Source organism: Pezoporus flaviventris, unplaced genomic scaffold (genome assembly GCF_033815535.1).
Source record: "Pezoporus flaviventris isolate CSIRO_AGI_PZ_B2104156 unplaced genomic scaffold, CSIRO_AGI_Pfla_v1 ptg000002l, whole genome shotgun sequence".
In the NCBI taxonomy this organism is placed as follows: domain Eukaryota; kingdom Metazoa; phylum Chordata; class Aves; order Psittaciformes; family Psittacidae; genus Pezoporus; species Pezoporus flaviventris.
This window is the reverse complement of record NW_026892550.1, coordinates 77799858-77824996: the sequence shown is the minus strand read 5'-3', so window position 1 is coordinate 77824996 and position 25139 is coordinate 77799858. Positions and strand designations below refer to the sequence as shown.

At 39.6% G+C, this 25139-nt stretch overlaps 1 protein-coding gene across 10 annotated transcripts in view; it reads left to right on the top strand.

Moving 5' to 3' along the window:
• SOX5 (SRY-box transcription factor 5) overlaps positions 1–25139 on the top strand; it is a 645963-nt gene that overhangs the window by 308569 nt on the left and 312255 nt on the right. The window contains exon 1 of one of the 10 annotated variants that reach the window (XM_061444593.1): positions 12035–12130. The exons of 8 other annotated variants lie outside the window; for them this stretch is intronic. The gene's annotated coding sequence lies outside the window, so the exon portion shown is untranslated. Of the gene's footprint in view, positions 1–12034; positions 12131–24676; positions 24699–25139 lie in introns of those variants that run through there. One more of the 10 variants, XM_061444595.1, reaches the window with a different exon arrangement.

Genomic DNA, 25139 nt, shown 5'->3' with positions numbered 1-25139 from the left:
ACTTCAAGGTTTCACTTAATTGTTTTCTTCCTTTAAGTAAAGAGCACTGAATGAACATTGTTAATGCCAGGCTGGGAGTATTTCTTTTATATATGTGTTATGTGCGTGTGTGTAAGTGTGCGCGCAGGGGTGGGGGAGGTTGTGAAGGGTGCACCGAGGACTCAGAGCTCTAATGGCTCAAGGGTTTGTAAAATTGAAGCCTTTGGTTATTGATTTAAACCATTCCTCCCACCTCCCCTGGGGGGCAGGGGCAAGGATAGAGGAAGGGGGAAAAGACTTGAAGAACGTTAAACTTATGCTAGCTGCATGGATTTTCTTGTATCCTGTGTGAACATATTTGTTTATGTAGTTTTTCTTGCTGTTTGCTAGTGCATCAAAGGTAGAAAATGCAGGAAGATTGAAAGCTATCAGAGATGCCAAAGAAATGTGTTGAAAGACATAAAGCTCTCCAAAGCCTGGTACTAGTAATAATGATAATAAAATAAAGGCAAGCCAGTTGTGTCACTTACCAGATTTTGCTCATGCTGAAGGATGTTTGAGTCATGTTTCAAAAGCTGTTTGTAAGTTTGTATTATCAGAGCAGTTAGGGGCCACAAAGGCACAGGTGCTATTACAGAGGAACAGTGTAGATGATCTCAGTTAGATTCGTGCTGGATAACTCAGAGCGGGCCAAGCAGGATGCTGGAACGGAAAATGCACTGAGCACCCAATCTTTCAACATTTATATGCCCAAATAGTTCCATTAGCTTGGAAAGAAAAAACAAAAACAAAAAACAACCAAAAATGAACAACCCAGGACTCATATTGCAGGATCAGGCCCAGTATTTTGGTCTCCTACAGTGCAGTACATTGGATATTATTGTTAAGGAGAAAGGTTAATATTTATGGTTCCAAACCTGCTGAATATACAGAAATCCCACTGAATTCAATTTGTGCTGTGTGTCTGCAATATCAGATAAAGCTCTGTAATTGTGGGAACTAACTTTTCCTGAGTTATTTTATCTATCCAAGGAGCTGGATGGATAGGGAAAGCACTTGCTTGGAAGCGTTAATGTTTCTGTGTAAAATGGTGTTAATCGTACCAGGCTGTACAGATACCAAGCTGCAGTTCTGACTCTAGTGTAGGATATACAGGGCAGCAAGGCTGTTCCTGCTTTTCTGAATTCCCAGTGTGAGGTGGCTGTTCCATGCAGGATTATTTAAGAATGCAAAGACAAAACCTCTAGATAGATTAAGCGAAAATAGGGTCCAAAGGAGAAAACTCTGAAGGAGAAAAATGCTTCAGGTAAATGTTTATTTCTATGTTTAGAAATCTAAATTGTGAACAGAGTCTGCTTTTTAGATGCTTTTAGACTTTAGATATGGACTGAAAAGAACGAGCAATGCATGCAGCCTTCCACAGAAATGTATATAGTATCTGGAAACAAAAACAAACTAACACACAAATCTTCAGGTCCGGCCTTCAGTTGATGCAAAGAAGCACCAGTGACTCCATTTCTTTCCATGATCAGTCATGTCAACACAGGATTTACACTGAATTGGGTTCACAGGTTCAAAGCCATTTTCTTGACTTCCCTGCTCTTTTCTTAGGTGCTGCCTGATCCTGTTTGTCAGGATACTTCTGATAGATTGCCAGCTCCCGTGCTGGGATAAGAAGATGCCCAGCATTTGTTGGAGTAGGCCTGCCTTACTGGCAGTTCAAGTACCTTAAACATAATTTTGTTTTGCAGAACCAGTTTTGATGCTCTTACACTGGATAACACCTTACTCTGCAAATACTCCTATTAAATCAAACTTTGCATGGAAAGAGTAGTATTAAGTATGAGTAAGCGCATCGGAATACGACCACCAATCACTCACTGTTGGGGATTTCTGTTTAAAGACTGAATCCTGCACATTTGTTCACCTTGTTCTCTTTTTCCTAGAAATCTCTGCAGGATGGGGTATGTTTGTTTATAGCAGACGCAGTTCCAGAATTAAAACCTATTTTCAGTGCCATTCTGTGTCTTAAATATGTATGCTTTTTATTTTTAATTATTGTCTGAAGGTTTACTGTCATTGATTTAAAGGTATCACATTATACTTCCAAAGGGTCTCAGGATGGATTGGCACCCCCATGTGTTTCTTGTGTGAGTGTATTGAATAACATCTTAAAACCCAAAATCCAGTCTGCTCTGTCTCCTGTTTAAAAATCTCATGGCAGTGGTCATTAGAATGGGTATGTTTGGAGTACTTCTAAAATCTGCTTTTTTTCCTTATTTTTGTATAGCGTAATGTTCATCATTAATGTATTCAGTAGCTCTCTTCAGCAAACTTAGAATGCCATTTAAGTGCCTTGAGATCCTTAAAGATGAAAGAAGCTGTATAAACAGATGGCAGCAGTATTATAATGCTTCTTTGGCTGGTTAACTCTCTATGTAAGCTATCTTGCTGGACCTTGTTGTACAGCTAGAGCCAGGTACCCTGTCAGTAGTTTTAAGCAGTTGGCTTGCTCTCTGTATAACATAACATTTCTGATTCCTTTCAATTACTCTGCAAAGGAAGTTAGGCTTCTTGCCATACTCAGCAACCAAAAGACCAGGTCAGGGTTCATGATAATGCTTTCCTGGCCTTGCCCAAAGTGGCTGTAGTTGCACTTATTTAAGGGATGAACCACTGATCAGTAGTTGTTGAACATTTGCAGCTGCAGCAGTCAACAGTGATGAGTCCACAAATAAATAAGGAATAACTGTTGTTGCTGCTGCTGTTATTCCTGACAGTTTTAAACAATCTGTTGCTATTTATGAAATATTTCTGTTGAGATCAAAACTGCCCTGAACTTTCCTCTGCTCTCCACTCCAGCAGGGATGTGCTCCTCATGTCTGCAATGACAAGTCATCCTTGTGCTGCTAAATGCCCAATTTCAGCAGCGGCAGTGCCACTCCTCCACCGCGCATGGAGGTGCTGACGCTCCTCCTTGAAATCAGTGGCATGTTGGCCCTGGTCTGTTATATTTCTCTCCTCTCCCCTTTTGGACATAAGGTAGAGATTACGATTAATGGTCCTTTGAGTTGCTCAGTGCTCCTCCCTCTGTGCTGTCTCCCTGTGATCCCCCTTCCCGCACCCTCCCTCTCCCCCCCGTCAATGGGAGCCTTTGATGTTGCACAAGAGACGACTGTTGGCTAACAGTCTGGAGGCTGCTTCGTTTGAGCTAACCACCACATGAAAACAAATGCAATCCATCATATTTCATTAACTAGCTGCCCCCTGTTCGGGTGTCCTTTTTTGATGTCAGAGCGCATCCTGACAGAAATCAGAAAGATATGTGTGATTAAGACCAGTAATAATAGTTAGTGCATTGTATTGTAAATTACCTTTCTGAGCCCCGGTACTTTATCAGCCCCACTGGCCTTGGCTTGGGTACGTTTTTGACTACTCTGTATATACAGTGTATTAGCGCAATGGAGATCATTATGTGGCCTGTATTTGAGTCATTTTTATTTAAGATGCCAAACAATAAGCTGTTGATTGGGGGAACAAGAGGCGAACAATAATGTTCTGTGTCACATAATACACCACCATTTTCCAGCTTTGCTTTAGAAGGGCCCTCTTTATTGTTTTTGTATAAAAATGGTTCTTAGGAGGAGGAATATTTTGCTGAGGTATGTCATTATTTTGCAAATTTCTATTATCTCATCATGTTGTCTTCATTGTAAATTGCAGCTAATTAGGAACCTAGTTAGAGCCCCAGCTTTGAGGCTGGCTTTTTTGTGAAAAGAGCCCACCGATTACCGCACTACAAGAGAGGAAGGGAGAGAAAAAGGAGATTAATCTGGTTACCTAGGCGACACTCGCTTCCATCTGCGAGGAACAATACATTTTTGTTTCCTTGGCTCAGTTCAGATCTGTTTTGTTTAGGGGGAAAAAAGGGAGAGAGGGAGAGGGAGGGAGAGAGAGAGAAGGGGAGAGAGGGAAAGGGAGAGGAGGCAGCCCCACAACAATGCTAGACTCTGTCTGGCCCCGGCTTACCCACTTCCATCCCTCCGCAAGTTCGGGGTCTCGGGGGAGTGGGAAGATGAAAGAGATAAGCTCCAAAGTTGTCAAAGGTCATAACCTTGCCACACAAAGCCAGCAGTTTTGCTTCTAAATCCCCTTCTCCCGAAAAGCACTTAATGAAATAATATACTGTGCTTCTCAACACCCCGTAGTCTTTATTAAGCAGCAAGGCCCCCGAGATGGTGAATTTAAGGAGTCGGTTAAAACTTCTGACTAAACAGTCGCTGACTAGGAGCGCCTACAGTAGATGTGATGGGTTGTTTCTGAGTGAAAGAGACAACTTTTCTTCCACTGTCTCTCTTTAGCAGTGTTGTGGCTTCCCTGACACATGTTTTATAGCTGCCTTTACACGAAAGGCAGAGGTCTGTGAAGGCAGGGCAGTCTGATTGGGTTTTTTAAAGTTCTTTTCAGTTACCTTCACAAGGTCATAGTTTAACAGACAACAGCAACCTGTATCCTTCCTGGTCTGTATCAAACTGTTAATACCTTACACAGCTTTTGCATGGGGTAGAAAATGCAGCCAAGTTATTTGCTTCTTATTTTGGAGCAGCTTGCCAGAAAAAGGACAGAGGAAATAACCAGAGCTGATAGAGCCTGGCTAAAAGCTCAGAAATGCTCATGAGCTCTTGAACTGAATTGGCTGAACCCACAGCCTTTTGATAAGCATAGTGCTTTCTCCAGGTGTTATGTCATCATGTATAATGTTTTGCTATCTGGTAGCGTTATGGATGATGACATAAAGTCACAAAAATATCAAAGTTACCACTTTTAGTTTATCTGAGCTTTCCAAATCTGGACTGTGCTGATAAAATCAGAACAAGTATCAGGTTAACAACCCTAAACCTCCTAGTCTGCATTGCTCTGAAGTACTGTGCTTGTATTTTCTTCCTCTAAAGAAGCTTCTAAGAGCTGCTTCAGTTACAGTGCATTGCTCCCTCCAACTGGCAATGACAGTCATCATGTTAAAAAATTGCAAATATTCACGAGGAAAGAATGAATGAAGGTGAGACAGCTTTCTTGTGTGGAGAGCATGAGGCATCTTTGAATTGAAGTAATTTGAATTTCCAGTTTTGCCACGTGCTTTCAGTGGGATCATGGCCAATTCATTTGGCCTATTTCTGCCTCAGACCTTGACCTATAAAGTAGGCAAAGTTGCATTTCTCTACCACAGAGGATAACTTTAGTCTTAATTAATTAAGGTCTTATGAAGAGTCTTATGAAGAGTTTGAGATGCTTGGTTGCAGGGCTCTGTCTAAATGCAGAACATTTAATCTTTACCTGTTCTGTTTCAATAAATGCCTTGTTGGGTACACCTGAACCAGTTCTTCTGAGAAGAACTCTCAAGTGAAAGTTAAATCAATCATACTTGACTTTGTTAATTGAAGAGACTTGCCGAGATGTTTTTCAGACGTTTGGATGGAGCAGTTGTCATCTCACAGATAATTAGCCCAGTGTTAGCTGTCATTTTAGAAGCTCTGACCAAAATGCCCTCAGTAATTCTGCAACATATTAAAATGAGGCAGGAGAGGAAAGACGGCTGTTATATTATCCGTGTGCAAAAAAGAGAAGGGGCAGTACACAACTGGTACTGCTGGAGGTAAAGATTTGAAGACTGAAGTAGTAAGCAGAGACTCTTAGCAATATGTAAAGAAAGGAAAAGGAATATTTTATAAGTCTGTTTAAATAGCATTTTTGTATTTTAGTAGCACTGTTCATTTTGAAGGAATCATTAAGAATGCTCCAAAATTGTAGGGGGCTTGAAAATCTTCACCCACTATTAGAGAGAACCAAGCATGACTCCCCATAACAAGTTAGAGAAATATGTTACTTCAAACTACATTATAATTTGGAGACAGTCTAGGGTCAGCCTTCCTATTCTTAGAGGTGCATGGAGAGGGGACATTAAATAACTTCTGCTGGCCTACACTGTTCCTATATCTTGTGGAAACAGTTGGTAATGACAGTGTGGACAGAGCTGATTACTTGTTAACCATCATAATGTGAAAAAACAAAGTTATGTCACTCATACTGGGATGTGCTATGCATGCATTTAGTCACCAAAAAGCATTATCTCCAGCTAAGAATTATAAAGGAAAGAGAAAAATAAGGAAAATGCAGTGTCAGTTTAAGTGACTGCTAGGTTGAAACAAGAGGATGTTTGTCTTATATGGTTTCACTTGAGCTCAGCAGATCAGGAATCAAGAATCAAAAAAGGATTATTTTAGGAAAAATTTACAGGGTTGTCCTGGTATGAAGAGCTACGAGAGAGACAGTTCCAAAGTTACAGAGGTGGAAGAATCCTCCTGGAGAATTGTTAAAGTTTCGTGAAAGATCAACATCTGCTTCAGCCCCAGTATAAAAGCTGGAGCATTTATTGGCAGTTCTGTGGCACTGTTGTCATAATAAGGACTTCTGTTTCTGTGAATGAACTTCTGTGTACATGCTTAGAACCATTTAATTTTATTGAAATGGAGGAGATCTCTTATTCCTAGGAAGGGAACTGCAAAAGACGCTCTTGCCTCTCATGTCCTAGCACTGTAGCTAAGGTCTGGAATACTACATACCTGTCTAGATAGACCTGGTTTACAGCTGAAACTTCTTAATGCCCTAACCAGCTGGTGTATTTGAGATGGTGAAGGTGAGATACTCTGCACTGCAGCCTGCAGTCTCGCAAGCTGTGGCACCAGTGGACTGCTGCCCACCTACCATCAGCCTGGAGCATGGGATGGGGACAGATTTCTAGAGAGGAGTGCCAGGACCTCACTCTTGGGCCTCTGGTGATTCCCTGGAAGGTCTTTCTGTCTTTCTTGCTAATTGGTGTAAAGTCTGCTCAGGTCTGTCAATTACAACAAAATAAAACCCAGAGGGGAATACTGCTACAGCCTCACATCGTAATTTTGGTGTTGCATTTTGGAGCAACACAGAGTCATCTTGAGCTGTTAGTCTGGAAGTTCCTCAGAGAGCTTCTGTTCAGGCCAGTCCTTTATCAGAGCCAGTTTAAGAAATTCAGCTCTTAAATTCCATTTCATTTGAAACTCTTTTTTTCTGTGTTGTGTAATGGTTTCTGTGCATTTCCAGTTCATAACTGTCAGGTCTTTCTGGGAATGTCAGATTGCATAAAAGTTGATATAAACATTCAGCAGAGCTTGAAGCAGCCCCTGAATAAATTCTGTCTTGGCAAACCTTTATCAAAATAATTTCTGAATAATCATTGCAAGGGCCAAGATCTGTGTTATTTCTGTGTTATTCTGTAGTAAAGAATTGGTAATTATTTTTCATATACAAGTTTGAGGAGATGCGAAGAACTCAGAGGGACAAGATACAATAGTTCCTGTTTCTTGGTCTAGCCTCTCTTTAGATAGTTTTATCTTCTCTTTTGACTTAACAAGAAATTTCTCTGGGAGAATAGGATGTGTTACACACATGCGACTGGTCTGCCACATAAGCAACTCCACAACTAGCCCCTAGAAGTGGACAGTTTGCCTGTTTAAACCACAGTTAGAGTCATCATTTAGGTTGGAAAGAGCCTCTGAAAGGCATCTGGTCCAACCCTTTACTCAAAGGATACTAAACTGGGAGGAGTGTCTGACACGCCAGAAGGCTGTGTTGCCATTCAGCGAGACCTGGACAGGCTGGAGAGTTGGGCGGGGAGAAACTTGATGAAATTCAACAAGGGCAAGTGTAGAGTCTTGCATCTGGGGAAGAACAACCCCATGTACCAGTACAGGTTTGGGGTTGACCTGCTGGACAGTAGTGAAGGGGAAAGGGACCTGGGGGTCCTGGTGGATAGGAGGATGACCATGAGCCAGCAATGTGCCCTTGTGGCCAAGAAGGCCAGTGGCATCCTAGGGTGCATTAGAAAGGGTGTAGTTAGTAGGTCAAGAGAGGTTCTCCTCCCCCTCTACTGTGCCTTGGTGAGGCCGCATCTGGAACACTGTGTCCAGTTCTGGGCCTCACAGTTCCAGAAGGACAGGGAATTGCTTGAAAGAGTCCAGCGCAGGGCAACTAAGATGATTAAGGGAGTGGAACATCTCCCTTATGAGGAGAGGCTGAGGGAGCTGGGTCTCTATAGTTTAGCTTGGAGGAGACTGAGGGGTGACCTCATCAGTGTTTACAAATATGTAAAGGGTGAGTGTCAGGATGATGGAGCTAGGTTTTTTTCAGTGATGTCCAGTGACAGGACAAGGGTCAATGGGTGTAAACTGGAGCATAGGAGGTTCCATGTGAACATCAGGAAACATTTCTTTACTGTGAGAGTGACAGAGCACTGGAACTGGTTGCCCAGGGGGGGTTGTGGAGTCTCCTACGTTGGAGATATTCAGGGCCCACCTGGACAAGTTTCTGTGTGATGTACTCTAGGTTACCCCACTCTTGCAGGGGGGTTGGACTAGATGATCTTTTGAGGTCCCTTCCAACCCTTAGGATTCTGTGATTCTGTGATTCTGTGAAAGGAGGACCAACTCAGAAATTAGTTCAGGTTGTTCAGGGTCTCATTCAGTTCAGGGCACCTGGTCCAATACTGTGCCACCCTAACTGTAAGTAATTCTTTTCTATATATGTAATGGTTATTTGCATGTTATTATTGTTCAACTTAATAATATAGGCTGTATCTAAAAAGATTTCAATACTTTCGGGACAAGGTTAAATCTCTTATCTGTCTGGTAGAGGGAATTTACATGGTACAATGCAATTACTGGAACATTTGTGCAATTATTATCAAACATGGAAGATTCACACCATGACTGGATCCCCTGAAATGGCAAAAGTATTGATGCATGCTGGCTTTTGGAGAACATGGTGCTAGTAAGTAACTATGTCTCTCTCTCACCAATGCATCTCTTTTCTCACAAAAGCGGAGATAGGATGGGAGGAAAAGAGAGTGCAAAAATCCTTCTTCTGTAACTTAGGTAGCAAATACATTAGGAGGCCAGTGTATTTACCTGAGCTGTAGATAGTAATTTGTTTTATCCCTTTATAGACCACACCACACCAGTGGCTTGACTGGGGACAATTGAAAAGGAGTTAAAGGAAACAGTAGCTAATCACTTTTACTTTTTCCTTAATTTATTTTTATGCATAGTTATCCAGTGCCAAAATGAGAGGACTACTTCTTTGTGTGTCATTATTTTCTCTGTGAACAGGGAGCTATGTTTAGATTCTCGTGACTGAATAAATTTCCTAGAGATAAGAGCTTTCTTTAAGACAGGCCCTATGATGTGGGCACTCTGTGAGACCGTTTCTCCATTCTACTTCAACACCTTTCTGCTCCTTCAAAAGTGAAAAAGACCTGTACAAACACATTTTGAGGAAATATCCTTGGTGTACAGGGTTCCCCAGGTTAATATGGAACCAACAGAATAGCTGTGCCTTGTTCTGCAAAAAAAAATTGTTCTCTATTAGCTCTTGACAGAAGCTGACAGATACACCCTCTATTTCTTCATGAAACATATGTTAGAGATCTTTGAAGAGGACTTCAATAAAATGCACAGAGATTTTATTGGCTGCTTTGTTAGTATGCTGTGGTTCAACAGTCATAGAATAAAATAGAAGTGTTGCCAGGAAAGACTGTTCAAAAATCATAAATTAAGTCCCAGAATGTAAACTTGGCGTAATAGTTCCAGTGTTATAAACTAATATACCCTCTATCCTTTTTGTTTCTGAACTTCTTCAGTGCATTCAGGTAATGTATTCTGGGAATTAACACTAAATTTCAAATTTTAAAAAAGGGAAAGCCAGTGTGAAATAAAAGGCTGCCCAGGTTTGTTGTGGAGTCTCCTTCTCTGGAGACATTCAAAACCCTCCTGGACGGGTTCCTGTGTAACCTGCTCTAGGTGACCCTGACTTGGCAGGGGGTTGGACTGGATGATCTCCAGAGGCCCCTTCCAACCCTAATAATTCTTATGATCTAATGCGATAACCTGATTTGAGGAGTTGCAACTTTGAGAGAAGCACAGACACTGGAGATCTGTGAATAATGAAGGGTGAATTTTATAAGACTCTGAATGTCAGTTCAGTTTCGATCAAAACCTGAAATCTCGAGTGGCTGTCTGTTCAATTCAAGCACTTATATGGTTTTTCCTATGAGCCTGCTAGGATTTTGTCTCCGGCTTACTGTTTACCAACATGCACATGCTTCCTGTGATATATGATGACAGGAGAAAGGTTTGGTTTTCATGGAAGTACTATGAACTCAAAAGAAAAAAGATGTAACAGGAAAGGAGCAGTCAGTTGATTTTTTGGAGTAGGGATTTCATGGTGGTCTGTTAAGTCCCCTTTCAGAGTGGTTCTTCTTGAGCAGGTTTACAGAGCCTTCCTCTAGTTGCAAATAATTTTTGCTTCTGTCTTGGAATGTTGCACCTGCTATAATTCATGTACAATGAATAACTGACTTAGCAGGAAACAAACAGTTTTTCTATTCATTGCTATCTGTTTGTTGCATACACTTTTGAGAGATTTTATTCTCCTCCTGATCCTGCTAATATTCAGTTGTGTGCTTGGCTGCATGTTGGTCAGTAGTTTGTAGGTCAGGGGTACCAGTTAATGTCATTCTTGCTGAAAACACCCTTCTAGACAAGAAAAGGGGAGTGCCAAAGTAACAAAGAAGAATGTAAAACATGGGCATTTAAAGTATATACAACATTTATCAGGCACTCAATTTGAAATGTTCTATATATGTATTTATTTTTAATTGAGCTGTTTGAAAATGTCAAATTGATTGGCTTCCTTTCAGAAGATTGTTTGCTAGTATTTTCTTTACTAGTCCCCCCTGTGGACCTGCATACATTGATTATTCTTTCTTCAAGCTTTCCGTCTGGAACTTTTCATCACATTGATGATCAGTAATTAAAAAAAAAACAAATGAAGGGAAATGGAAGGATTGATGGTCTTACACACTTTAAAAAGTGACATTGTGAGTCAGATTTAAACAGAAAAAGACAAGGAAATTAAGATTTCTCAAGACTTTCTTTCTCAGCTGTGCTTATATATGTTATGAAATTTCCCAAACTAGGCTGATTGCGTACACTGGATTGACTGAAGGCTTTGATAATTTAGTGTAAAATTCAAATGCGCTATGCACTATTCTCCATATTTTCTCAACTCTTTCTGCCATCTCATGTATATTCTGGCCTTTAAGGACAGTCTTCCTATATACAGTGCTTTGTAGTATGCAAATGTTTCAGCAGCTAGATGAGGTCTTTGGCCAGCAAGTCAATAAAACTTGCTATGAATCTGCACATTTTCTATTGCATTCAACTTTTATGCTTCCAGAGTGAAGATGATTAAGTTTTAAAAAGTTTGGAGAACTTGACTTTAAACATTGTTGACAGTTTCAGGAATCATTGGGCAGCCTGACATAATGTTATTCATGATGAGAGAGCTGTCAGCACAGATCAGGAGTGGTACCAGAGAGAAATGTAAGGCATTATTTTTGCTATATAGAATATGGGGATCTAGTTGTGCAATTTCTATTAATAATAGGAGTTTTGCAGCTAAATCTCCAAGCATCACCTCCCACACCCCCGAAATGCTGAAAACATGCCCTGTAGTGTAGCTTGGATAATTTCTATGTTGGCTTTTATTTGGACATTGAAGATCATAGTGTCTGAGCAGTGGCTCTGATTCCAGTTTCCTTCAGGTGCTGCTGAAGAGTAGGGAATTTGTCATATTTGGTTTAACCGCAGTCAGCAACTAAGCACCACACAGCCGCTTACTCACTCCCCTCCTCAGTGGGGTAGGGGAGAGAATTGGAAGGGTAAAAGAGCAGTTTAATAATGGAAATAAAATAAAATAAAAATAATTATATTATTATTATCAATTGTAATGAAAATAGCAAAAAGCAAATTAAACCCCAAGAAAAACGAGTGATGCAAATGAAAAACAGTTGCTCACCACCAACTTTCTGATACCCAGCCTGCTCCTGAGCAGCGGCCCCTCCAGTCAGCTTTCCCCCCAGTTTATGTGCTGAGCATGACATCGTAAGGTATAGAATATCGCTTTGGCCAGTTGGGGTCAGCTGTCCCAGCTGTGTCCCATCCCAGCTTCTTGTACCCCTCCAGCCTCATCGCTGGAGAAGCTGAAAAACCCTTGTCTTACGGTAAGCATCACTCAGCAACAGTTAAAACATCGGTGTGTTATCAGCATTATTCTCATCCTAAATGCAAAGCACAGCACTGTACCAGCTACAGTGAATAAAACCATAGGTGTTGACTAGAAACCCACCCAAGGAAGTTATATGTTGCAAGGAAGTACATGTCCTCATTCTCACTGACTTTAGAAAGTTGTGTTTTTTTTTAGGAGGGAGATTATATCTCTGTGTTTGTAAAGTGTGTGTTATATTTTGAGTGCTAATGTAACATAAATAGTAATAATGACAATTTCAGGATTTTTTATGGCCACTATATCTTTTTGTCTACATGATTCCATAGTTATTTTTCCTTACATTTTCTTGCTCATTAAATTTTGATGCAACTGTAACAGTGGGGAGGGGGAAGAAGAGGAAACATACTGTATTAATCCATCAAAAGCTGTGCTGAAAATGTTTGCATGCTTCTGCTGAAAGGTCTTCCACCTCCATTTTATGCCACAGCCTCAATCCACTTGTTTCTGTTTACTTTTAAAGTATATTCAGTAATTGTATACTTATAAAGTAATTAGCATACTTCAAAACCCACTATTTTTGTAAAGCCAAGGTTTCTATGGTATGAATTCTTCCCAGCTGTGATAAACACTCTTGAAATTAACAGTAGCTTGATGAGATCTATATTGGACTTGGTAAACAGGAGCAACCTTTGTGTTTCTGTAGCTGAAGTTACCTCAGCACTTCCCACCACAGCCCAAGTTTTCATGAAATTGTCCTCTGCAATGATGTTAGTAGCACAAAATTTCAGGTTTTGAGGACATGCTTATATCAGATTTAAATACACAAACATCAGACTGTTTCTTTTCTAATGATTTACCTGATTTTTCAAGTAGATTTTTCTCTTTTTATCATTATGAAGATACCCTTTCTTTTAAAGTAATCCAGTAGACAAACTGGTTATTTCTGATGTCAGTTACCTTTGGTTTTGTATGCATGCCTCTTAAATATTTCATTGAGGCTTTATCTTACAAGGGCCAGAGTACTTACATGACTAAGTATGAGTAAGTGCTTTGTGGGATCTTCAGCTAGAGTGCTGGAGCAGAAGTAAGCCCTATAGCAAAGCCACGGTGAGCTTTTGCTGAGGACTGGCACTCAGTATTCCTGACAGTCTGGGACCCAGGGATTCACTCACTGTTGGTGTTTTACCTTGCTTTACTCCAATATAGAGGGAAACGGGAACATTTGTGTCCATTTCTGTAATTTTCTTTGGTTAATCAACTGATGCTTGAAACATTTTTTGAGTCCTTGCAGAGAAGTACACAGTGTGTGTATTTGGACTTTGTGTCTGTGTGTTTATAAGCATGCAAAATATGTATTTATTCCAATTTGATGTAGTGGTAGTCCCAGTTTGAAAGTAGTCTCCTGCAGATATACTGTAAATGGCTTTAAAAAAAACCCTTTTGAATGCATCAGACACTGTGCAATCCATTTCCTATCCTTTAAGCTGTTACAATGCTAAAATTTGAGATGTCTGTAGAATGCCAGGTAAAAACTCTTTGTCCATGTATAAGGGTTTAAGGCAGCTAAATACGTTTATGCTGATTCTGAACTAGTTCTAGTCTCTATGGCAAGTGTTTTAAATTAAAAACCTTTTGTAAAAGACTTGAAGTGTTTTAAAAATGCAAATACAAAAGAACTTGGTGTCCCTCAAATGCTGTACTCCTTCACAGAATAAGGCTGGCTAACCTGATTCTTGAAAAATTGAAGTGCGGCTTCCAAGCCTGAACTGTGTCATGAGATCAACCACAAGTGCATTCTGACTCCAGGTCTGAAAGCAGCCTAAAACTAGCATTACCACGTGTCTTTGGGATTATGACACATGCTCAACCCTGTACTGACATGGGGTAGAGCACTGGGATTCCTGGGGGAACTTTGCCATCTCCTGTCTGTGAGCATCTCCTTGTTTTGGCTCCCAAGCTATGTGATATGAGCACTGAGGATCCCGGCCAGAGAAATGTTTTGTTGAATGGTTCATAGGGGCAAGGTACCAGCCACCCTAGCAGTAACGTGTGTCACAAGCACATTGAATTTTATTACATTCAAGGAGAGCTGGGATTCTGACTGTTTAAAGACTGGAGCAGCACATGTATTTCTTTTGAGTACTTTCTTGTGGACTGTTTAGCTGACCTCAGTTTTCTTGGGTGCATGAGTAAACCAGATAATAGAGATATTCTGTTTGCATGGAGGCCCTGGCCCATGGTTTTCAGCTTGTTACATTGCTTCTCATATGGTGGGTTTGCTCCTGTGTGATGAACAGTCTGCCAAGACAACCTTAAGTGTCAGTTTCAATCGTTAGTCAGCAGTGTATTAAAATTCCTGACTTTATTTTAGTTAGCATCCAGGGGAACAATGAGGGTGATATCTACATCACACTGGGCTACATGACAAGGTTTGTGTTCTATAGGTGTTTCTTCCCTCCAGCAGAGCTCTTCTTTTGTACATGAATTAGTTCTTTGGCTTGGATGGGTTATTTGGGTCTGGGTGTTGATGTGATCTTTGAAGGCAATTCTGTGGAGTTAGTCCACTTGCAATTACTGTGTCTTCCTTTGTCAAAGGAGATACAATAACTCTTTCTGTTTTCCCCAGAGACCAAATGACTGTCTGGAAAAAAGATTATATTAATTCCAGATGAACATGAAGGTTGGACTTTCTAATAATTAGAAGCTACAATGCATTTGGCAGCAAGGGTTTTCTGTTGTTGATTATCCCCTGTTCAGCTTTTGATTCTTTTCTGCTGCCATTCTGATTACCAAATTTATTCAGATACTGACTGGAGTTTGTCCAGGTAGGCTGAGCACTAAGGTGGGAAGGCTTATATTGTGGAGTGACTTGCTTAGTGTCTCAGTCACTGAGGACTTGATGATGGGTGACATGGTCTAGTGTGAGGCATCCCTGCCCATGGCAGGGGTGTTGGAACTAGATGATCTTAAGGTCCTTTCCAACCCTAACTATTCTATGATTCTATATAGAGCCTTTTTACCATATATATTAATTTCCTTCACAGCCCATTTTTAGCCAACTTGTATCCAGCCAGTAATTCACTGGAATTAACTGTTACAATCTGGCTAAGAAAAGCACACACACAAGGCGAGTTTTTAGTTTTCAGTTCATGTTGGTGTACATGAAAGATAAACCCCACAGGGGCTCTGTCTACAAGAGCTAGGGACTTCTCAGAGGAAAATGTACTGACAGATCCCAGGTCAATACCATAATCATCCCTCACAGAGATTGATTCTGGACATACCGTAGGTAATGGATATATTTTTGTTCTGTTGGAATTTATGTCACTTTGTGGTCCAATTGTTCTAGACGTTTTGTCCATCAAAGCAGGAGCATCTACACAGAGCAATAAAATAGCAGCTTGTCTCTTCGGATCTAACAAACAAAAACCCCAAAATGCTTTCTGATCATTTAGGCTTTTCCGTATCTGTGGCACTTAAAAAAATTTATTGCAGTAGTTTTTATTGACAAGAGTTGACTGCTAGGGGCTTTTCTACTAGGAATGAATGCAGTCACCTAGCCTGGATCTCTAAATGTGCATCTGGAAAAAGGCAGGAGTTTTACCTTACTTTTTTCTGGCATATCCCCTTCCCTCCTGTACATATTATGTGTGGCCTGTACTGGCTGGCGTGTTACTACAAAGTGACTGCAGGAATCTAATAGTGTGACAAAAAAGTCAAACCCTAACAGGCCTGGTCTGAAAGGAAACTGCTCGAAGATAGTTAGACCTGCAGCAAAAGGTCTTGGTGGCTTCAATGTCTCTATGTAGTGTAGGAGATCTCTTTGGGAATGGTTAGTCCTGCTTGGCAATGCAGAATGGCAGAGCAAGCTGCATGTATTTACGAGTCTGAATAAAACAGGAGACTGCAAATTTGAGGGCTTTAAGTATAAACTCAGTCATAGCTCAAATTCTTGTCCTGTCTTCCCTTCCTATCTACACATCCTGTGGGGTTTTTTTTAACTTTATTTCTGTATTTCCATTTGCCTCTTTCCAGCATCCCCCTCTGCATGTCCGTTTGTCTTCCTCTTTCACTGGTTCTTTCAGTCATCTTTATTTTCTCTAAGGAACATCTTTATTGTTGTTATTCTTATCTAGCCAGCAGGAAGAGCTGCTCCTAGTGCTGCAAGTTACTCTGGCTCTGGGGTCATTGAATCTGGCCCATTGAGGTATCTAGGAGAAACACTTGGTATGTTGACATACTAAGATGAAGTTGTCATGATGGCTGTTTGGAACATTGTCTGATTTGACAGTATTTACTTTCTCTGCACTTTCAGTTGAAAAGAAAAGCAGTGCATCTAGGGAATAAAGCTGCAGCTTGTAGCCTAAATGTGGTGCTCTTAAGAGAAGCATTTTTTCATAAACAAATAGTGTAATGGTTATCCATCATAGAAGATAACGTTACTGATCTATGGTAATTTTAGGAGGCTATTAAACATCCAGGCATCATGAAAACAATTGTCACTTGTTAAGACAGACCTTTTTAGGTGAGGATAATGTATTTTTAATTGTGAATGTTCCCTGTTAATAGCCAGATATCTCCAACAAAAATATACAAATATAGTATGTTCTATCATATTGCACATGTATACGGAGCTAATAATACCTGTGAAATAGTTCCATTCTTTCTCTCTTTCAAAGAAATAATGTTAATGCTTATGTAGGCTAATGAATTGAGCTCTAGTGACTGAAATTCTCTGTTCATTCACAGAGCTGCTATACCACACTCAGCAGCAAAGTTCAGCCACACTATATTACAGAAATGCCCTGGTTTTATGATGGATTTCCACTACAGTCAAATAGGTAGCTCTCCATATGATTTATCCCTTGGCCTGTTTTGTTTCTCGGGTAACGTCAGGATTATCAGTCCCAATCCTGAATATGATTTGCTGTATGTTGCAAACATGCAATAGTCCTGTTGAAATCACTACTCAGAATTAGCAACTGAAGAGTGATATATTGCTTTGGCACATTTTCCTGGTTGAGAGGTATTCTTAGCTGGGTTTTCTCCCAGTCCTGTCATTTGTGCTAGGTAGTGTCAAGAAAAGAGCAAAAGCTGCAGCTGAAGGCTGAGTCCCCTTTTAATTTCCAGCACAATTTATGTTTCTTTTCTTTTTCCTGAAAAAAAAAAAAAATTTGAATCACTTGAACAGGAGGAATATCTAATTAAAGAAATATCAATAGATAATACTAATCCTTAAATGGTGCCAGCTTCAAATTACTATTTCTTTTGATGTGTTACTGAGGCATGATTTCATTTTTCTAGGGAAAAAAAAAAAAAAGAAAAAACAAACAGAAAAAAAAAAAAAAAGGGTCAAATTGTGCCCTTGCAGGCAAATCCAAAGGGAACATTTACATCTAAGTATACAATTTGGGTCATAATAAATCACTTGATCAGGTAGCACACTGCCTGATCTTTTCTGCCTGGCAAAAGGCAGATCCTGATTCACTTTTGGTAAGTAGCCAAATTGATTCCATCTACATAAACAGATTCGCAAGAAATTTAACTTGAATGAACTTCTTAACTCACATTTCATACATGCTTGAAAGCCTATAGCTTCCTTATGAGTTCTCAGATCTGAGTATTGAAACAGTGTTCAAGTCCTGGCAGCCCACAGAGTTAGTTTCATGTGGATATAAAAAGTAGCCAGGACTGTAGCCCTAAGCAGTAACACCTTGCATCATAAAAAAAGATGTAAAATGTTTATCCCCAAATTTCCCACAGTTAGCTTGAGTGGCTCTATAAGCGATCCCGATTCCAGCTGCACTTCCAGAGGTTTTCCAGAGCTCTGTTGATTCTTCTGTCAGTTGCTAACTCTCCAGCTGTTGACAGCAACTTTCTCCTCTAGTACATGTTCAACCCAGAGCCTAATAATAAATTTAAAAAACTTTACAATTACTCTTTCATGCTACTCTCACATTGAAATCCACAGGGTGTGATCAGAAAACTATGGACTTGTTGTCCTCATAAACCTCTAGGAATGCATGCTACTAGTCTGCTATGTGTTGTTCTAAACTTTACAATGTTTTATAATCTGTTCAGCTGTACGGTCTCCAGTGATCTGCAAACATGAAATATTTAAGTTAAACATCTAGTGCATATCACAGGAATAGGAAAGGCATTTTAAAACTTCTCAGAACTAATTATGTGAAGTGGTTAGGAAACCTCAGAGAGTGTAATAACCAAGGCGACTTTCTTCCGGTCTTTTCATTGAGACCAAGTGGATTGGCCAGATTAGTAGAGTGCTGTGCATGTCAAGTAGGTACAAAATATTAGCTATACAGAAAGTTACCTGCTGGGTAGATGGACTTGCCCCATGCTATTAAAATGTATGTGAATTTAGCTTGAAAACTGGATGGCTTGCGTGTACTCTTTGAGGCCATTGGGACTGCTTTTCATGAGTAACATTGTCATTTTTTTTAATTGAAAGGGTCAGCTTCTGGAGCATAATATTTATTCAGATGAGCAAATATTGCTTCAAAGTGAGTGCTCTACAGGGTAGCAAAAATATGCCCTATCCTCAATTTCCTACCTTTTCTTTCCCAGTGCAACCCATTATATAATTTTGCACACTTGAGCTGGGTGAGCACATTGGCTAGTATTTCCACCTTTTAATAGTATTAACCATCTCTGTGGTTGAGATCAGCTTCATATAATGCTTTTGGAATGTGATGCTCTTAATTTGCTATTTTTATATCTAAACTGTTGTGCATTGGCCACTGACCTGCCATCAATCAACTCAAATGCCTCAGTGCCCTTTTCATCCATTTGTGTTTTCTGTGTGCTGAGAATTAGATTTAAAGCGATGTGCCAGTGATTAAACAATTAGTCTGTCCTCTCTCTTACATATCAATAATTTGAAAGAGAAAAAGCCAGCTATTCTTTTGTGTGTTTGACTGTGGCCTCTAGCTTTGAATCTAGTATATGATGACAAAGTGGTGTCTGCTTAAAAAAAAATAATAATTGTAACACATGTGGCCTTTTCTATTACATTTGGGGACCTCTAACCATCATAAAACAAAGAGAGCAATTTAATGTAGGCTTTGATAATGTCATTTTCAGTCACCTTTTAATTAATAAACATGAAAAGCCTGAATTGGATAGATGTTCTGAACTAACAATGGCAGCAATGTGAACTCATTTTCAAAGACAATTTTAAGGGTATTTGAAGGTGAGCATTCTATTTAGGAAAAGGCCTGGGATCACAAGCTACCAATTAACAGCCACTAAGACTGTATTTGGGCTGAGACTGCAGGACACTGATATTATACTGCTCTTTGTGTGAGCAACTATTTTATGCTGTGTAAGAACTAAACGGTAGAAGTTATTACTATAAACGGAAGGAAAGCACAGGGTAGCTGACTTCCCTACCAAGTTGGAAGAAGGATTGGCTGTGAGCCTGAGACATGTCTAATGCATGTCTTCTCTTTGTCTACACAGACTTTACTGAAGGGTACCACTTCTACATATGCTCGCTGTAGAGGCAAAGGCATGATCCCTGCTACTGTAGCCCATATCAGTATATACACTAGCCTTTTGGATGCTGTTAAAATAATCATTCTAAGTGGATGAAAGTCCATGGAGACTGCATGTTGTTTATTAGACCCCAGGGCTTCTGTTTTGTTTCTGGTATTTCTGGACTGCTTCTCAGGAAGCAGCACTGCTTCTTGAGGAGGCCTGTTCCCAGACTTCCCTTTTCCAGGAGCTCATAAAATAGGAAAGACACGAGGAGAGGCAGAATGGCTGTGATACTGGAAATGGCTTTGCTTCCCAGTTTCCCATTGCTTTTCAATTTCTCTTGCACACACACATGTAATTAAACATGTGACGTGTAACCTTGCAACCAGAGCTTAACTCCTGGTATTTTGATAAATGCAAGTTTAGTCCAGATTTCTGCTTTGAGCTAAAATACACAATTTTATCCTAATAGCAAAGCAATGTGATTAGTAAAAGTAAAAGTGTTATTTCAGTTTACATACTCCTGAAGAAATTATGTTCAGTAGTGTTAATTAGAACATCAAGTGCTGATTATGATTATCAGGGGACTTGTCTCTCAACAATGGCAGTATTGTAAAAAGACATGTTCTTTTCTTGAAGGATCAATCTATTACTGATAATCAGTGTTTCGCTGTGCAGCAAAACAGTAGCATTTTAAGTTGTGCGTATCTTGCAAAAATGGGCAAACCAGTATTTTTAGGTTATTTTAAAATGCTTCAAAATTCTGTACGTTCATATAATTGAAATTACACAACAGAAAATCCATCATAGTCTATCTAATTGGACAGGTAGTAACCTGAAGGGTGATCTCTATATTGCAATGCTCCTTTTGATTTGAAATGGTAAAAACTGGTACCCTTTATTATCATGACCTGAAGGGGGAACAATTCCATGCACTGATAAAAGCTATTAGGAAAGCAGATGAAGGGGTCTGAATACACATCCAGGAAAATACCAGTTGTCAGTTCTTCCACCTTTCCAAGCCAAATATGTTGAATTTGAATCTATCTGTTGACTGCAACTGTGAGGTTTGCACATGGGGAAGGTGTCTTTCTGCTACGTGTCAAGCTGTTCACCATAAGTGTATAGATGATGTTGTTATGCCATCGGTGATTCAACAGCCCTAGGTAAAATGTAGAATATGCGAGGTCTGGTTTGTAAAGTAAGTAGTAATATTCTATGGTGACTCTATTTGCCAGTTGGTTTCAAAGTATAATACTTCCAGAGTTCCTTATATTAGACTGAATCCCCAATCCTTAAAGAGATTTAAATTCCTAAATTCCATTGATTTTGGTGAAAGTTAACACCTAACACAGTATGAGCATAGGTTTATAAGTGACTACAGTGTTGATATTTATAGTACAGTTCCATTCAAAATGAAAGCTTGTTCTCTGCCTGGGAAGAATGAAAAATAAATACCAATGAGGAAACCCAAAGGATATGCTTCTGTAAAAGCATCATCAGTTCCTACTAAAAGAAGGATGTTCCATATCCTGCAGCCTGGAGTTGAAAATGCTCCACAGATACGCAGGACTGGGATTTGGCTCAGCCACTAATGAAATACAGAAGTGAAGACATCACTGAACTGAATGGAAAGGCCATTGAACTGAAGAGAAAGGCCATATCAATTTGAAGTAGCAAGCACAATTTAAAGCCTACAGCTACCTAGATTTTTCCCAGCAGTGTTCACTCCTAATGCTACCTGCACTCACACTGGTGAATTTGCAAGAATACATCCCAGAGTAATCCATTTGCAAGCATCTTTTCTGAACCAAAAAAAAAAAAAAGAGCAGTTAATACATATGCAGAAAGGAAAATATTCTTATCTCATTAACAGACTTTAAGCTTGCTAAGATTAGAATACTTAGTTATTTCAAATTGGTAAAACATGCATTCATTATAAACATGATTATAATGATAACTTTGTAGATAATAATCAATTATTTAAATATGAATTATTTCCCTACATTAGAGTCATGTTTTCAGCTATAATCACCTCGGGTGCTCCTCAATTCCTCCCTCCTTTACGGCATCCCTGGTTGTGTGTTGGAGCATTAACCATTTGCTTTAAGACATAGACTGGGAGAGTGCCAAATCCAGAAACAAAATTCACTCTGTTGTCCTATCTAGTAACTTATATGTTTCTTCTTCAGACTTTCTTAGGTGGGAAAAAGGGAAAAAATATAATCTATGCAAATGACCATCTTAACCCTCAAAAATGTTGCCTTTTCTTTATAAAAAGCTTGCAAAAATGCACTGGGATCGATGATTATGGGCTTAGTAAACAAAAAACTGATGCCCTGGCTGTTTGGGAGTACATGCAATCATCCATTTTTAATAAGAATTCTGAGAAGATTAGCACCCTGCAATAAGAGCTTCATTTACACTGTTGCAAGGCTTAGCGCCACAATAAACTCTGCTAGCATGCATGCGCTCCGTAACTCTAGATGACAATTTAACCAAGTTCTTTGCTTCTCCTCATGGTGTGGAGAAAATCCACCTTGAAATATTAGATCTCTTGAGCATGTGCAACATGCTAAACATTTGTAAGATAGACTATTCACCACATTTATGTGCAGCGAGTGGAATTTAATCTCTTTTATTCCTTGTTCCAAGTCTTGTCAGTTGTTTCCCCAATTCTTTAGTAGTCTCTTTAATATGGTTTACACGTATTTAATATATTCTCTCTGAGGTTCTCAGCACACTTTCAAGAGCTACTTTTGCCTTGACTTTTCAGTGGATCTAGAATGTAATACCACTATAATATCCTTTTTTATAGATACATAAACTGAAACATTGAGAAGTTAGATGATTTGCTGATGGTTATGTTTGGAGTTAATGACAGAAAAGGAATTCCTAAAACTGGACTGTCAACATCCTGTTTTAACTTCAGACACAGTGGTGCAATCCATCTCACCTAACTTCAGACATCTTCAAAGCTGTAGTTAGTCATCTGTTCTTCCTTTCTGGTCAAAGCAGAGATAAAGGCACTTCTGAGATGCAACTCACCAAATCCTTTTGTTAGAATGGGTCAAATTAATTCTGTCCTGTGAGACTGTACATCTTTCCGCTAACTGCAAATGGAGCCTAGCTCTGATATTAACAGCTATGCTGAAGATGTATAATGTTAGGTGAGACAAATCCCATTTGAGCTTTCTTTCCCATAAATTTTAATTCTGAGTGCTAAGTGGCTCTTTATCAAGGTTTCAAGAAGAATACTTTGGCAATAAGATTAATTAAATACTTAAGGGGAAAACTTGGCTGCTACCAGATTTAACCCAGGTTTTATAATTGTCACAGAGTACTGAGCTGTGTATGAGAAGAGGAGGAAGTTTTGAGTGATTTTTTGTTTAGCATGGTGGGTCAGTGCCTAAGATATTTAGGTGCTGGGAGGTTCATCAAAGTGTCAGATGGGATTTTAAAAAGTGCTTAAGCCCTACTTCTGTAAGCAGTTTTGAATCCTACAGAGCGATCTTCTAGTTACATTGTCAGGCGTTTTTGAGAATCTGGCCCTAGGTACTTAAGAAAAAAAAAAAAAATCTACGGATATCATAAGGGACATTGAGCAAGAGAAATTCGTATTTCAGAGGGAGAGTAAAATATACTAGAGAAACTGTATCGCTTTTTGGGCATGGTGATTTATATGCTTGTAGGGATTAATAACTCCTTACTTCATAACTGCTTCATAGCACAGATGTGTCTTTCAGTCTGTACTCTCAGCTTTCAAAGTAGTAGTGACAGCCCTGGATGGAAGTCCATTACTGCAGAGGGTGAAATGTTACAGTTGAGCCATTCCTAAGCAATAAACCACAAAACAATGGTAGTCTGCAGTGCTTGACAATGAGCTGTATAAAGTTGTTGAATCTGTGGCTGGACTGATAGTTTGTCTTAATATCTAAAAAAGCTTGATAGGTCTCTGTGAGACCACTGCATAATAATCTTGAGCAAATGTATTTCATTGCTTCCATACTGCTGCAGTCTAACTGCTGCCTCTTGTTTCATAACTTGCAAAATGCCTGGGGCAGAAACTATGATTTTCTCTGTGTTTATGTAGCAACTACCATCCACTGGCAGCTGAGGTTCCTAGGCACTACCATTATAATAGTGCTGTTCTGATAATTGCATAGGTATAGAGGCAGATGATCAAAATTTCATATATTCTAGATGGCTCACTGAATTAGAGGAACACAGGCAAAAAAGGGGGCGGGGGGGGGGAAGGAAACAAAGAAGGGAAGAGTAGGGTTTCTTTTTAGTAATATATCATTTTTTGAACAATTTCAATCTCTGAAAATACACGTTCAGGTTTGGAAGGTTTTGGACTTGTGCAGAGTATGGAAAGATCCTGTGCTGATGTCTGAAAATGTTTCTCATGGAATTTGGCTTACTTCAACAGAATACAATGATAGGTGTGCTTTATGTTGGGCTGGGGAAAGAAGGTAAGAATTTCATTCTGAATATCTTTGTAAATAGACCATTAATCATCATGATGGATATGAAGTCGAACATGGCGTAGCTGGCAAGCGCATTCCTTAAGTGAATCTAACCTGAACTTAATAAAGAAATGCCAAACGAACTGCAAAACACTATTCTGGCAAGATTCAGACTCTAGTCAATCATCCTGCCAGGTGACAGTGTGTTTAGTGCTAGAACAATATATCACTAACAATCTCAGCTGCTACCAACTCAGCAGAATTAGACTATTTACTGAACAAAAGCCAGTGCAGTTCTGCCAGTGGCACAGAAGTTAGAGACACTGCTGTTCTTAGAGGAAGATTGTGAACTACAGCCTGTGTGGAAAAGGAATTAGGAAGATGGGATGTAGTGCTATTCTGAAATGCCACAAAGAGGGTACAGTGGCAGCTCTACCAATTCAGTCACTGCTCAGTTTTACAGCAAAGTGGAGAACTGAGGAAAGCATGGTTCCACCCTTGTATCCCTTCACTGTGGCTGATGGCAGTGCCTCTGGTTATGAGCATGATTTGTATGTCTTCAAAACATGATAGCTACTCACTCTGAAACTGGAAGAGGTGGGAAGACTCTTCTCCCCTTTTACAGTTTTTGAAAGAAAAAAGTAGAGATTGGTAGTCTTTGTGTCCCAGTTAAGCTCAGATAACTGTCTCACCACAAAACTGAGAAAAATCCTGTTTGTTTTCTAATGTATTTTAATTTAAAACATGCAGAGTTGCTTGCAGTTATCTATTTTACCCTAACCAGTGTGTTACACTTACATGTATTTACTCTCTAACTAATAGAAAATGTTTGTTGAGCCCTGAAAGTGAAAGCGGTATATATATCTGAAGCAAGTGCAAAGGCACATTATTTTCAGGGATTTTTTCTCTAAAGTGTGTGTTTGGGCACTGGAATTGCCCACATGCCCCTGGAAAGAAATTCAGACTTACAAATAAACTCGCACGACTCAGGAAGTTTGTATTATTTCCCATGACTTTGCAAGCTGCAGGGAGCTTTCA